The following is a 15,024-nucleotide window of genomic DNA, read 5'->3' as shown; positions in this document are numbered from 1 at the left end:
TGAACCACTTTCATGCTTGGGATTGTGAACTGAAACTGTTCACATGAACTTGGAATTCCCAGTAAGTGTGAGTCATTAACTCGCATTGATTACGTCCCTGCCCTTTGTACACACCGCCCCGTCGCTACTACCGATTGAATTATTTAGTGAGGTCTCCGGACGTGATCACTGTGACGCCTTGCGTGTTACGGTTGTTTCGCAAAAGTTGACCGAACTTGATTATTTAGAGGAAGTAAAAGTCGTAACAAGGTTTCCGTAGGTGAACCTGCGGAAGGATCATTAATGTTTTAATATCCTTACCGTTAATAAAATATTTGTTTATATTATAATAAATACATTATAGTATTACAAATAAAATATGAATTGCCAAAATGTATATGAGATCTATTATAGATCAAATGAAATTTCGAACAAGCAAATCGAAATAATGCAAATATTAAAATTATATATTGTATTTAATACATATGAGAGAAATTAATAAGCAGCCAAAGCAAACAAATAAAAATTCGAACAAGCAAATCGAATTATTAAAATAATAATATTAAATTATTATTGTATATCCTTACCGTTAATAAAATATTTGTTTATATTATAATAAATACATTATAATAATACAAATAAAATATGAATTGCCAAAATGTATATGAGATCTAATATAGATCAAATAAAATTTCGAACAAGCAAATCGAAATAATGCAAATATTAAAATTATATATTGTATTTAATACATATGAGAGAAATAATAAGCAGCCAAAGCAAACAAATAAAAATTCGAACAAGCAAATCGAATTATTAAAATAATAATATTAAATTATTATTGTATATCCTTACCGTTAATAAAATATTTGTTTATATTATAATAAATACATTATAATAATACAAATAAAATATGAATTGCCAAAATGTATATGAGATCTAATATAGATCAAATAAAATTTCGAACAAGCAAATCGAAATAATGCAAATATTAAAATTATATATTGTATTTAATACATATGAGAGAAATAATAAGCAGCCAAAGCAAACAAATAAAAATTCGAACAAGCAAATCGAATTATTAAAATAATAATATTAAATTATTAATGTATATCCTTACCGTTAATAAAATATTTGTTTATATTATAATAAATACATTATAGTAATACAAATAAAATATGAATTGCCAAAATGTATATGATCTAATATAGATCAAATGAAATTTCGAACAAGCAAATCGAAATAATGCAAATATTAAAATTATATATTGTATTTAATACATATGAGAGAAATAATAAGCAGCCAAAACAAACAAATAAAAATTCGAACAAGCAAATCGAATTATTAAAATAATAATATTAAATTATTATTGTATATAAACACAATTAAAATACTGTGTGTATATGGACCATAATATACACGCGTTGCGATATGTATTGTTCATCTCAGTTATGCGCATACATTGGATAATGCAACAACCTAAAATGTACAATGTTGTACCTGGTTTTATACAGGTTAATGTTTTATATAAATTTCAATTTATATCGCTAAAAAAGTATTAATATATATATATATATATTTATTTACAATAAATGCAATTTAAAAAGAAATACTTTGATATATATTGGTTATATAAAACTAAGACATTTCGCAGCATTCGTTTTAGGTATAAAAATAAATTTATTGAAGGAATTGATATATGCCAGTAAAATGGTGTATTTTTAATTTCTTTCAATAAAAACATATTTGACAAAATTAAGAAACCAATTTATAAAACTCTAAGCGGTGGATCACTCGGCTCATGGGTCGATGAAGAACGCAGCAAACTGTGCGTCATCGTGTGAACTGCAGGACACATGAACATCGACATTTTGAACGCATATCGCAGTCCATGCTGTTATGTACTTTAATTAATTTTATAGTGCTGCTTGGACTACATATGGTTGAGGGTTGTAAGACTATGCTAATTAAGTTGCTTATACAAATTTTATAATGAAATTTTATAAGCATATGGTATATTATTGGATAATAATAATTTAATTATTTTATTCATAATATTAAAAAATATATGAAAAACATTATCTCACATTAGTAAATAATTTGAATGTGAAAAACGAAGAGAAATATTTTCTTTTTCAATCAAATGATACTGAGAAATGTCTAGCATAAAAATTTATCTAGAATTGTCTCTTATTAATGATTAGAAAATAGAAAACCGTTGACAATATTATTGTTCTTCGTTGATTCGTTAAATCAAACAAATGCCATTTATATACAGATATTATTAATATAACGAATTTAATAAAATGTTTTATCATTATATATAAAGAATTAATTGCATATAAAAGTTATACACAACCTCAACTCATATGGGACTACCCCCTGAATTTAAGCATATTAATTAGGGGAGGAAAAGAAACTAACAAGGATTTTCTTAGTAGCGGCGAGCGAAAAGAAATCAGTTCAGCACTAAGTCACTTTGTCTATATGGCAAATGTGAGATGCAGTGTATGGAGCGTCATATTCTAGTATGAGAAATTAACGATTTAAGTCCTTCTTAAATGAGGCCATTTACCCATAGAGGGTGCCAGGCCCGTATAACGTTAATGATTACTAGATGATGTTTCCAAAGAGTCGTGTTGCTTGATAGTGCAGCACTAAGTGGGTGGTAAACTCCATCTAAAACTAAATATAACCATGAGACCGATAGTAAACAAGTACCGTGAGGGAAAGTTGAAAAGAACTCTGAATAGAGAGTTAAACAGTACGTGAAACTGCTTAGAGGTTAAGCCCGATGAACCTGAATATCCGTTATGGAAAATTCATCATTAGAATTGTAATATTTAAACAATATTATGATAATAGTGTGCATTTTTTCCATATAAGGACATTGTAATCTATTAGCATACCAAATTTATCATAAAATATAACTTATAGTTTATTCAAATTAATTTGCTTGCATTTTAACACAGAATAAATGTTATTAATTTGATAAAGTGCTGATAGATTTATATGAATACAGTGCGTTAATTTTTCGGAATTATATAATGGCATAATTATCATTGATTTTTGTGTTTATTATATGCACTTGTAGGATTAACAATGCGAAAGATTCAGGATACCTTCGGGACCCGTCTTGAAACACGGACCAAGGAGTCTAACATATGTGCAAGTTATTGGGATATAAACCTAATAGCGTAATTAACTTGACTAATAATGGGATTAGTTTTTTAACTATTTATAGCTAATTAACACAATCCCGGGGCGTTCTATATAGTTATGTATAATGATATTTATATTATTTATGCCTCTAACTGGAACGTACCTTGAGCATATATGCTGTGACCCGAAAGATGGTGAACTATACTTGATCAGGTTGAAGTCAGGGGAAACCCTGATGGAAGACCGAAACAGTTCTGACGTGCAAATCGATTGTCAGAATTGAGTATAGGGGCGAAAGACCAATCGAACCATCTAGTAGCTGGTTCCTTCCGAAGTTTCCCTCAGGATAGCTGGTGCATTTTAATATTATATAAAATAATCTTATCTGGTAAAGCGAATGATTAGAGGCCTTAGGGTCGAAACGATCTTAACCTATTCTCAAACTTTAAATGGGTAAGAACCTTAACTTTCTTGATATGAAGTTCAAGGTTATGATATAATGTGCCCAGTGGGCCACTTTTGGTAAGCAGAACTGGCGCTGTGGGATGAACCAAACGTAATGTTACGGTGCCCAAATTAACAACTCATGCAGATACCATGAAAGGCGTTGGTTGCTTAAAACAGCAGGACGGTGATCATGGAAGTCGAAATCCGCTAAGGAGTGTGTAACAACTCACCTGCCGAAGCAACTAGCCCTTAAAATGGATGGCGCTTAAGTTGTATACCTATACATTACCGCTAAAGTAGATGATTTATATTACTTGTAATATAAATTTTGAAACTTTAGTGAGTAGGAAGGTACAATGGTATGCGTAGAAGTGTTTGGCGTAAGCCTGCATGGAGCTGCCATTGGTACAGATCTTGGTGGTAGTAGCAAATAATCGAATGAGACCTTGGAGGACTGAAGTGGAGAAGGGTTTCGTGTGAACAGTGGTTGATCACGAGTTAGTCGGTCCTAAGTTCAAGGCGAAAGCCGAAAATTTTCAAGTAAAATACAAATGCCAAACAAATATATATATTATATAAAATCTAGCTAAATTAATATACTTGAATAATTTTGAACGAAAGGGAATACGGTTCCAATTCCGTAACCTGTTGAGTATCCGTTTGTTATTAAATATGGGCCTCGTGCTCATCCTGGCAACAGGAACGACCATAAAGAAGCCGTCGAGAGATATCGGAAGAGTTTTCTTTTCTGTTTTATAGCCGTACTACCATGGAAGTCTTTCGCAGAGAGATATGGTAGATGGGCTAGAAGAGCATGACATATACTGTTGTGTCGATATTTTCTCCTCGGACCTTGAAAATTTATGGTGGGGACACGCAAACTTCTCAACAGGCCGTACCAATATCCGCAGCTGGTCTCCAAGGTGAAGAGTCTCTAGTCGATAGAATAATGTAGGTAAGGGAAGTCGGCAAATTAGATCCGTAACTTCGGGATAAGGATTGGCTCTGAAGATTGAGATAGTCGGGCTTGATTGGGAAACAATAACATGGTTTATGTGCTCGTTCTGGGTAAATAGAGTTTCTAGCATTTATGTTAGTTACTTGTTCCCCGGATAGTTTAGTTACGTAGCCAATTGTGGAACTTTCTTGCTAAAATTTTTAAGAATACTAATTGGGTTAAACCAATTAGTTCTTATTAATTATAACGATTATCAATTAACAATCAATTCAGAACTGGCACGGACTTGGGGAATCCGACTGTCTAATTAAAACAAAGCATTGTGATGGCCCTAGCGGGTGTTGACACAATGTGATTTCTGCCCAGTGCTCTGAATGTCAAAGTGAAGAAATTCAAGTAAGCGCGGGTCAACGGCGGGAGTAACTATGACTCTCTTAAGGTAGCCAAATGCCTCGTCATCTAATTAGTGACGCGCATGAATGGATTAACGAGATTCCTACTGTCCCTATCTACTATCTAGCGAAACCACAGCCAAGGGAACGGGCTTGGAATAATTAGCGGGGAAAGAAGACCCTTTTGAGCTTGACTCTAATCTGGCAGTGTAAGGAGACATAAGAGGTGTAGAATAAGTGGGAGATATTAGACCTCGGTTTGGTATCGCCAATGAAATACCACTACTCTTATTGTTTCCTTACTTACTTGATTAAATGGAACGTGTATCATTTCCTAGCCATTATACGGATATATTTATTATATCTTATGGTATTGGGTTTTGATGCAAGCTTCTTGATCAAAGTATCACGAGTTTGTTATATAATCGCAAACAAATTCTTTAATAAAACGGTGCATTTATGTATTTTTGATTTGAAAATTTGGTATAACTCCAATTACTCAGGTATGATCCAATTCAAGGACATTGCCAGGTAGGGAGTTTGACTGGGGCGGTACATCTCTCAAATAATAACGGAGGTGTCCCAAGGCCAGCTCAGTGCGGACAGAAACCACACATAGAGCAAAAGGGCAAATGCTGACTTGATCTCGGTGTTCAGTACACACAGGGACAGCAAAAGCTCGGCCTATCGATCCTTTTGGTTTAAAGAGTTTTTAACAAGAGGTGTCAGAAAAGTTACCATAGGGATAACTGGCTTGTGGCGGCCAAGCGTTCATAGCGACGTCGCTTTTTGATCCTTCGATGTCGGCTCTTCCTATCATTGTGAAGCAAAATTCACCAAGCGTTGGATTGTTCACCCATGCAAGGGAACGTGAGCTGGGTTTAGACCGTCGTGAGACAGGTTAGTTTTACCCTACTAATGACAAAACGTTGTTGCGACAGCATTCCTGCGTAGTACGAGAGGAACCGCAGGTACGGACCAATGGCACAATACTTGTTCGAGCGAACAGTGGTATGACGCTACGTCCGTTGGATTATGCCTGAACGCCTCTAAGGTCGTATCCGTGCTGGACTGCAATGATAAATAAGGGGCAATTTGCATTGTATGGCTTCTAAACCATTTAAAGTTTATAATTTACTTTTTAAACGACAATGGATGTGATGCCAATGTAATTTGTAACATAGTAAATTGGGAGGATCTTTGATCACCTGATGCCGCGCTAGTTACATATAAAAGCATTATTTAATACAATGACAAAGCCTAGAATCAATTGTAAACGACTTTTGTAACAGGCAAGGTGTTGTAAGTGGTTGAGCAGCTGCCATACTGCGATCCACTGAAGCTTATCCTTTGCTTGATGATTCGATAATAAAATTGCATAATTTATTTGTTGTGTTGAACTTCTTATATAAAGTTCAACCAACAATCTATTTGTATGCATTGATTGTTTGCTTGGCTTTGTGGCGAATTTTTAATCCTTTATATATTACATTCCTAAGGTCTAGATTTTCAAGTAAGAGACCAATTTGATTAACATATCAATATAAGTACAACTCGACCATCTAATAATAACAATATGAATCGTCATCTTATTAGTGACGCGAAGATTGGCAAACATATAATATAAAAATATTCCTAAGGTCTAGATTTTCAAGTAAGAGACCAATTTGATTAACATATCAATATAAGTACAACTCGACCATCTAATAATAACAATATGAATCGTCATCTTATTAGTGACGCGAAGATTGGCAAACATATAATATAAAAATATTCCTAAGGTCTAGATTTTCAAGTAAGAGACCAATTTGATTAACATATCAATATAAGTACAACTCGACCATCTAATAATAACAATATGAATCGTCATCTTATTAGTGACGCGAAGATTGGCAAACATATAATATAAAAATATTCCTAAGGTCTAGATTTTCAAGTAAGAGACCAATTTGATTAACATATCAATATAAGTACAACTCGACCATCTAATAATAATATGAATCGTCATCTTATTAGTGACGCGAAGATTGGCAAACATATAATATAAAAATATTCCTAAGGTCTAGATTTTCAAGTAAGAGACCAATTTGATTAACATATCAATATAAGTACAACTCGACCATCTAATAATAATATGAATCGTCATCTTATTAGTGACGCGAAGATTGGCAAACATATAATATAAAAATATTCCTAAGGTCTAGATTTTCAAGTAAGAGACCAATTTGATTAACATATCAATATAAGTACAACTCGACCATCTAATAATAACAATATGAATCGTCATCTTTTTAGTGACGCGAAGATTGGCAAACATATAATATAAAAATATTCCTAAGGTCTAGAATCTTAAGCAATAGACCAATTCAACTAAGAGTTGACATATAAAAATATGTTCCTTTTAATGTTAGCAAAATTTTATCGTCACATACTGTTAGTGACGCGAACGTTTTTTTCTCCATGTTTATATGAATGTTTATTCAAAGGTAGAAAGGCAGGATCGTTATTTTATAAGTGAAGCGATAAAAAAATATTATGCAATAGGACATCTATTTATAAATATTTTTAAGTCTTAGAAATTCAAGTAAAGAGATTCAAGAAATTCATTCAACTTAGAGCGCACATATAATTAAAACTATTCCTGAGGTTTAGAAACCAAATTAAATAAAGAGGACATATAAACGTATGTGGTATTTTGATGGTAGTAAAAATGTATCGCGATATTATTAGTGACGCGACCAATTTTTATACTCTTTGCTCCATGTGCAAATATATCTAGTGTTTAGATAGTCAATTAAAAATGACAATTTTAACTAAAAGACTTAAAAAAGTGTTTGTCAAACTTATAATTTTGTCAATACTATATAAAACGCCAATCATATCCTTATAAAAGTAAATACGGTATATGGTTATAAATACAAAACCATATATAAATAAAAAAATGAAATCGTATGTATATGGCTTATAGGTATAATACCTATAAGGCATAATAATGTATAATATTAGCAAATATACATATAAAAGTGCATAAATTGTATAGATATGGCATAAAGAAGGCATTTATGAGAATAGCTAGTAGAATTTGCCCATACACTACTAGCGAAATGAGATATTTATACCTAGTGAGGGCGGCACTAGTACTATAAATTGTGGCAAAATAAATCTTATGCAAATGCATAGGATTTTGTCAATACCGTACAAAAAACTAAGTAAAACGTATGGATATTGAAAAATAAATGGATTATATTCATAAAATACGAATATTTCTTGCATTCTCTTGTTATACGAGAGAATATCATACGGAGCGGGCAGCCCCTAGTATAGTAAGCAGTCGAATGGGAGACAGCGTGTCCAAAAACACCTATAGGGAGGTGGTCGTTGGCGGACCTCTCCTCGTATTGGTCAAACTTATGATTTTGTCAATACTATATAAAACGCCAATCATATCCATATAAAAGTGAATACAGTATATGGATATGAATAAAAAACCATACATAAATAAAAAAAAATATGTATAAAAAATTATACATATATTTATATTAAGCAATCGTATGGATGTGGCTTATAGGTATAATACCTATAAGGCATAATAATGTATAATATAGCAAATATACATATAAAAGTGCATGAATTGTATAGATATGGCATATAAGTGACATATTTATGAGAATAGCTAGTAGAATTTGCCCATACACTACTAGCGAAATGAGATATTTATACCTAGTGAGGGCGGCACTAGTACTATAAATTGTGGCAAAATAAATCTTATGCAAATGCATAGGATTTTGTCAATACCGTACAAAAAACTAAGTAAAACGTATGGATATTGAAAAATAAATGGATTATATTCATAAAATACGAATATTTCTTGCATTCTCTTGTTATATGAGAGAATATCATACGGAGCGGGTAGCCCCTAGTATAGTAAGCAGTCGAATGGGAGACAGCGTGTCCAAAAACACCTATAGGGAGGTGGTCGTTGGCGGACCTCTCCTCGTATTGGTCAAACTTATGATTTTGTCAATACTATATAAAACGCCAATCATATCCATATAAAAGTGAATACAGTATATGGATATGAATAAAAAACCATACATAAATAAAAAAAAATATGTATAAAAAATTATACATATATTTATATTAAGCAATCGTATGGATGTGGCTTATAGGTATAATACCTATAAGGCATAATAATGTATAATATAGCAAATATACATATAAAAGTGCATGAATTGTATAGATATGGCATATAAGTGACATATTTATGAGAATAGCTAGTAGAATTTGCCCATACACTACTAGCGAAATGAGATATTTATACCTAGTGAGGGCGGCACTAGTACTATAAATTGTGGCAAAATAAATCTTATGCAAATGCATAGGATTTTGTCAATACCGTACAAAAAACTAAGTAAAACGTATGGATATTGAAAAATAAATGGATTATATTCATAAAATACGAATATTTCTTGCATTCTCTTGTTATATGAGAGAATATCATACGGAGCGGGTAGCCCCTAGTATAGTAAGCAGTCGAATGGGAGACAGCGTGTCCAAAAACACCTATAGGGAGGTGGTCGTTGGCGGACCTCTCCTCGTATTGGTCAAACTTATGATTTTGTCAATACTATATAAAACGCCAATCATATCCATATAAAATTGAATACAGTATATGGATATGAATAAAAAACCATACAAAAATAAAAAAAAAATATGTATAAAAAATTATACATATATTTATATTAAGCAATCGTATGGATGTGGCTTATAGGTATAATACCTATAAGGCATAATAATGTATAATATAGCAAATATACATATAAAAGTGCATGAATTGTATAGATATGGCATATAAGTGACATATTTATGAGAATAGCTAGTAGAATTTCCCCATACACTACTAGCGAAATGAGATATTTATACCTAGTGAGGGCGGCACTAGTACTATAAATTGTGGCAAAATAAATCTTATGCAAATGCATAGGATTTTGTCAATACCGTACAAAAAACTAAGTAAAACGTATGGATATTGAAAAATAAATGGATTATATTCATAAAATACGAATATTTCTTGCATTCTCTTGTTATATGAGAGAATATCATACGGAGCGGGTAGCCCCTAGTATAGTAAGCAGTCGAATGGGAGACAGCGTGTCCAAAAACACCTATAGGGAGGTGGTCGTTGGCGGACCTCTCCTCGTATTGGTCAAACTTATGATTTTGTCAATACTATATAAAACGCCAATCATATCCATATAAAAGTGAATACAGTATATGGATATGAATAAAAAACCATACATAAATAAAAAAAAAATATGTATAAAAAATTATACATATATTTATATTAAGCAATCGTATGGATGTGGCTTATAGGTATAATACCTATAAGGCATAATAATGTATAATATAGCAAATATACATATAAAAGTGCATGAATTGTATAGATATGGCATATAAGTGACATATTTATGAGAATAGCTAGTAGAATTTGCCCATACACTACTAGCGAAATGAGATATTTATACCTAGTGAGGGCGGCACTAGTACTATAAATTGTGGCAAAATAAATCTTATGCAAATGCATAGGATTTTGTCAATACCATACATAAACCGTATGGATATTGAGAAGTTAATAGATTACATCTATAATATGAGAAGTATTTTAGTATTCTTATTAAATAAGAGAATACTATAAGGGTGAGTGGCAAAGAGAATTGAATATACCCGAATGGGAGACAGCGTGTCCAAAAACTACTATAGGTGGTGTGGCAAATATGAGGAAGGCAATATATCCATATAATGAAAATAAAAGTGCGTTTTCTTATTATATAAGAGAACACTATATGGGTGAGTGGCAAAGTAAATTGAATATACCCGAATGGGAGACAGCGTGTCCAAAAACTACTATAGGTGGTGTGGCAAATATGAGGAAGGCAATATATCCATATAATGAAAATAAAAGTGCGTTTTCTTATTATATAAGAGAACACTATATGGGTGAGTGGCAAAGTAAATTGAATATACCCGAATGGGAGACAGCGTGTCCAAAAACTACTATAGGTGGTGTGGCAAATATGAGGAAGGCAATATATCCATATAATGAATATAAAAGTGCGTTGTCTTATTATATAAGAGAACACTATATGGGTGAGTGGCAAAGTAAATTGAATATACCCGAATGGGAGACAGCGTGTCCAAAAACTACTATAGGATGGTCAATGGGCCGGCCGTCTGCTATTGACATATGTCAGTAGAGAAGATATTATCCGTCAAATTTGTTTCTTTATTCATTTATTTGAATACGAGACTTGGCTCCGCGGTTAATATTTTAAGCCCAAAGATAATAACGTTGAAACAAAGGCCAAGTTTCTATTGTACATAGAATAACAAATTGTTTCCGAATTTTATCGTTAATTTTAGGAGGTAGGCTAACATGATTTATATTATATGTGTATTATTAAATAATAATAGTACATAAAAGTCTACCAAAGAAATATAAAAATGTAATTATGAATACATTTTCAATATTAATATCAACTTATATTGTTGATAATAAAAAATAGCTATTAAGAGAGTTATTTAAGAAATTATATAATATATAATAAAGAGTATATATATAAATAATATATAAGTATATATTATTTAAGAAATAAATATAGTAGTAATAATTATATATATACACTCGGTTCTATTTTATATATTACCAGAGACTTATATGGATATATATAGATAAATTTTAAATTTATCGTCAAAATACAAATGATTAACTCAATATCTTATATTGGTTAAACAAAAATTGTACATGTGTGGATACAATATATTATGTATGTCGAACAAAAATGATATTTTAGAATGAAATGTGCATATATAAAGAAAATATATGAAAAATAAATATTGTGTTTATAAAGAATATGATTCTTTTTGACATCAATAAAAACTTGTTATTATTAGTGGCGAAACAAGTATAAATTGGAAAACAAACGTATACGAATGCTATATAAAAATGGCCGTATTCGATAGAAATAAAATCTATAACAACATATATATTGCTAATTTCTATTCAAAAAATATGAATGAAATATGAATAAAAACATTATTCTGGTTGATCCTGCCAGTAGTTATATGCTTGTCTCAAAGATTAAGCCATGCATGTCTAAGTACACACGAATTAAAAGTGAAACCGCAAAAGGCTCATTATATCAGTTATGGTTCCTTAGATCGTTAACAGTTACTTGGATAACTGTGGTAATTCTAGAGCTAATACATGCAATTAAAACATGAACCTTATGGAACATGTGCTTTTATTAGGCTAAAACCAAGCGATCGCAAGATCGTTATATTGGTTGAACTCTAGATAACATGCAGATCGTATGGTCTTGTACCGACGACAGATCTTTCAAATGTCTGCCCTATCAACTTTTGATGGTAGTATCTAGGACTACCATGGTTGCAACGGGTAACGGGGAATCAGGGTTCGATTCCGGAGAGGGAGCCTGAGAAACGGCTACCACATCTAAGGAAGGCAGCAGGCGCGTAAATTACCCACTCCCAGCTCGGGGAGGTAGTGACGAAAAATAACAATACAGGACTCATATCCGAGGCCCTGTAATTGGAATGAGTACACTTTAAATCCTTTAACAAGGACCAATTGGAGGGCAAGTCTGGTGCCAGCAGCCGCGGTAATTCCAGCTCCAATAGCGTATATTAAAGTTGTTGCGGTTAAAACGTTCGTAGTTGAACTTGTGCTTCATACGGGTAGTACAACTTACAATTGTGGTTAGTACTATACCTTTATGTATGTAAGCGTATTACCGGTGGAGTTCTTACATGTGCTTAGATACTTGTATTTTTTCATATGTTCCTCCTATTTAAAAACCTGCATTAGTGCTCTTAAACGAGTGTTATTGTGGGCCGGTACAATTACTTTGAACAAATTAGAGTGCTTAAAGCAGGCTTCAAATGCCTGAATATTCTGTGCATGGGATAATGAAATAAGACCTCTGTTCTGCTTTCATTGGTTTTCAGATCAAGAGGTAATGATTAATAGAAGCAGTTTGGGGGCATTAGTATTACGACGCGAGAGGTGAAATTCTTGGACCGTCGTAAGACTAACTTAAGCGAAAGCATTTGCCAAAGATGTTTTCATTAATCAAGAACGAAAGTTAGAGGTTCGAAGGCGATCAGATACCGCCCTAGTTCTAACCATAAACGATGCCAGCTAGCAATTGGGTGTAGCTACTTTTATGGCTCTCTCAGTCGCTTCCCGGGAAACCAAAGCTTTTGGGCTCCGGGGGAAGTATGGTTGCAAAGCTGAAACTTAAAGGAATTGACGGAAGGGCACCACCAGGAGTGGAGCCTGCGGCTTAATTTGACTCAACACGGGAAAACTTACCAGGTCCGAACATAAGTGTGTAAGACAGATTGATAGCTCTTTCTCGAATCTATGGGTGGTGGTGCATGGCCGTTCTTAGTTCGTGGAGTGATTTGTCTGGTTAATTCCGATAACGAACGAGACTCAAATATATTAAATAGATATCTTCAGGATTATGGTGTTGAAGCTTATATAGCCTTCATTCATGGTGGCAGTAAAATGTTTATTGTGTTTGAATGTGTTTATATAAGTGGAGCCGTACCTGTTGGTTTGTCCCATTATAAGGACACTAGCTTCTTAAATGGACAAATTGCGTCTAGCAATAATGAGATTGAGCAATAACAGGTCTGTGATGCCCTTAGATGTCCTGGGCTGCACGCGCGCTACAATGAAAGTATCAACGTGTATTTCCTAGACCGAGAGGTCCGGGTAAACCGCTGAACCACTTTCATGCTTGGGATTGTGAACTGAAACTGTTCACATGAACTTGGAATTCCCAGTAAGTGTGAGTCATTAACTCGCATTGATTACGTCCCTGCCCTTTGTACACACCGCCCGTCGCTACTACCGATTGAATTATTTAGTGAGGTCTCCGGACGTGATCACTGTGACGCCTTGCGTGTTACGGTTGTTTCGCAAAAGTTGACCGAACTTGATTATTTAGAGGAAGTAAAAGTCGTAACAAGGTTTCCGTAGGTGAACCTGCGGAAGGATCATTAATGTTTTAATATCCTTACCGTTAATAAAATATTTGTTTATATTATAATAAATACATTATAGTATTACAAATAAAATATGAATTGCCAAAATGTATATGAGATCTATTATAGATCAAATGAAATTTCGAACAAGCAAATCGAAATAATGCAAATATTAAAATTATATATTGTATTTAATACATATGAGAGAAATTAATAAGCAGCCAAAGCAAACAAATAAAAATTCGAACAAGCAAATCGAATTATTAAAATAATAATATTAAATTATTATTGTATATCCTTACCGTTAATAAAATATTTGTTTATATTATAATAAATACATTATAATAATACAAATAAAATATGAATTGCCAAAATGTATATGAGATCTAATATAGATCAAATAAAATTTCGAACAAGCAAATCGAAATAATGCAAATATTAAAATTATATATTGTATTTAATACATATGAGAGAAATAATAAGCAGCCAAAGCAAACAAATAAAAATTCGAACAAGCAAATCGAATTATTAAAATAATAATATTAAATTATTATTGTATATCCTTACCGTTAATAAAATATTTGTTTATATTATAATAAATACATTATAGTAATACAAATAAAATATGAATTGCCAAAATGTATATGATCTAATATAGATCAAATGAAATTTCGAACAAGCAAATCGAAATAATGCAAATATTAAAATTATATATTGTATTTAATACATATGAGAGAAATAATAAGCAGCCAAAACAAACAAATAAAAATTCGAACAAGCAAATCGAATTATTAAAATAATAATATTAAATTATTATTGTATATAAACACAATTAAAATACTGTGTGTATATGGACCATAATATACACGCGTTGCGATATGTATTGTTCATCTCAGTTATGCGCATACATTGGATAATGCAACAACCTAAAATGTACAATGTTGTACCTGGTTTTATACAGGTTAATGTTTTATATAAATTTCAATTTATATCGCTAAAAAAGTATTAATATATATA

At 32.2% G+C, this 15,024-nt stretch overlaps 3 non-coding genes across 3 annotated transcripts; all 3 read left to right on the top strand.

The window, feature by feature from the left end:
* Positions 1-1,750: 1,750 nt before the first annotated feature.
* Positions 1,751-1,929, top strand: LOC127012463 (5.8S ribosomal RNA). The gene has a single exon (XR_007765951.1). It is a non-coding gene; the product is annotated as a 5.8S ribosomal RNA (ribosomal RNA).
* Positions 1,930-2,331: 402 nt separating this feature from the next.
* LOC127012457 (large subunit ribosomal RNA) lies at positions 2,332-6,301 on the top strand. Its single transcript, XR_007765945.1, has one exon. It is a non-coding gene; the product is annotated as a large subunit ribosomal RNA (ribosomal RNA).
* Positions 6,302-12,030: 5,729 nt separating this feature from the next.
* Positions 12,031-14,025, top strand: LOC127012456 (small subunit ribosomal RNA). The gene has a single exon (XR_007765944.1). It is a non-coding gene; the product is annotated as a small subunit ribosomal RNA (ribosomal RNA).
* The last annotated feature ends 999 nt before the right edge of the window (positions 14,026-15,024 follow it).

The sequence above is a fragment of the Drosophila biarmipes genome, unplaced genomic scaffold (assembly GCF_025231255.1).
Source record: "Drosophila biarmipes strain raj3 unplaced genomic scaffold, RU_DBia_V1.1 ptg000084l, whole genome shotgun sequence".
Lineage (NCBI taxonomy): Eukaryota > Metazoa > Arthropoda > Insecta > Diptera > Drosophilidae > Drosophila > Drosophila biarmipes.
This window is presented reverse-complemented; position numbering and strand designations above follow the sequence as displayed.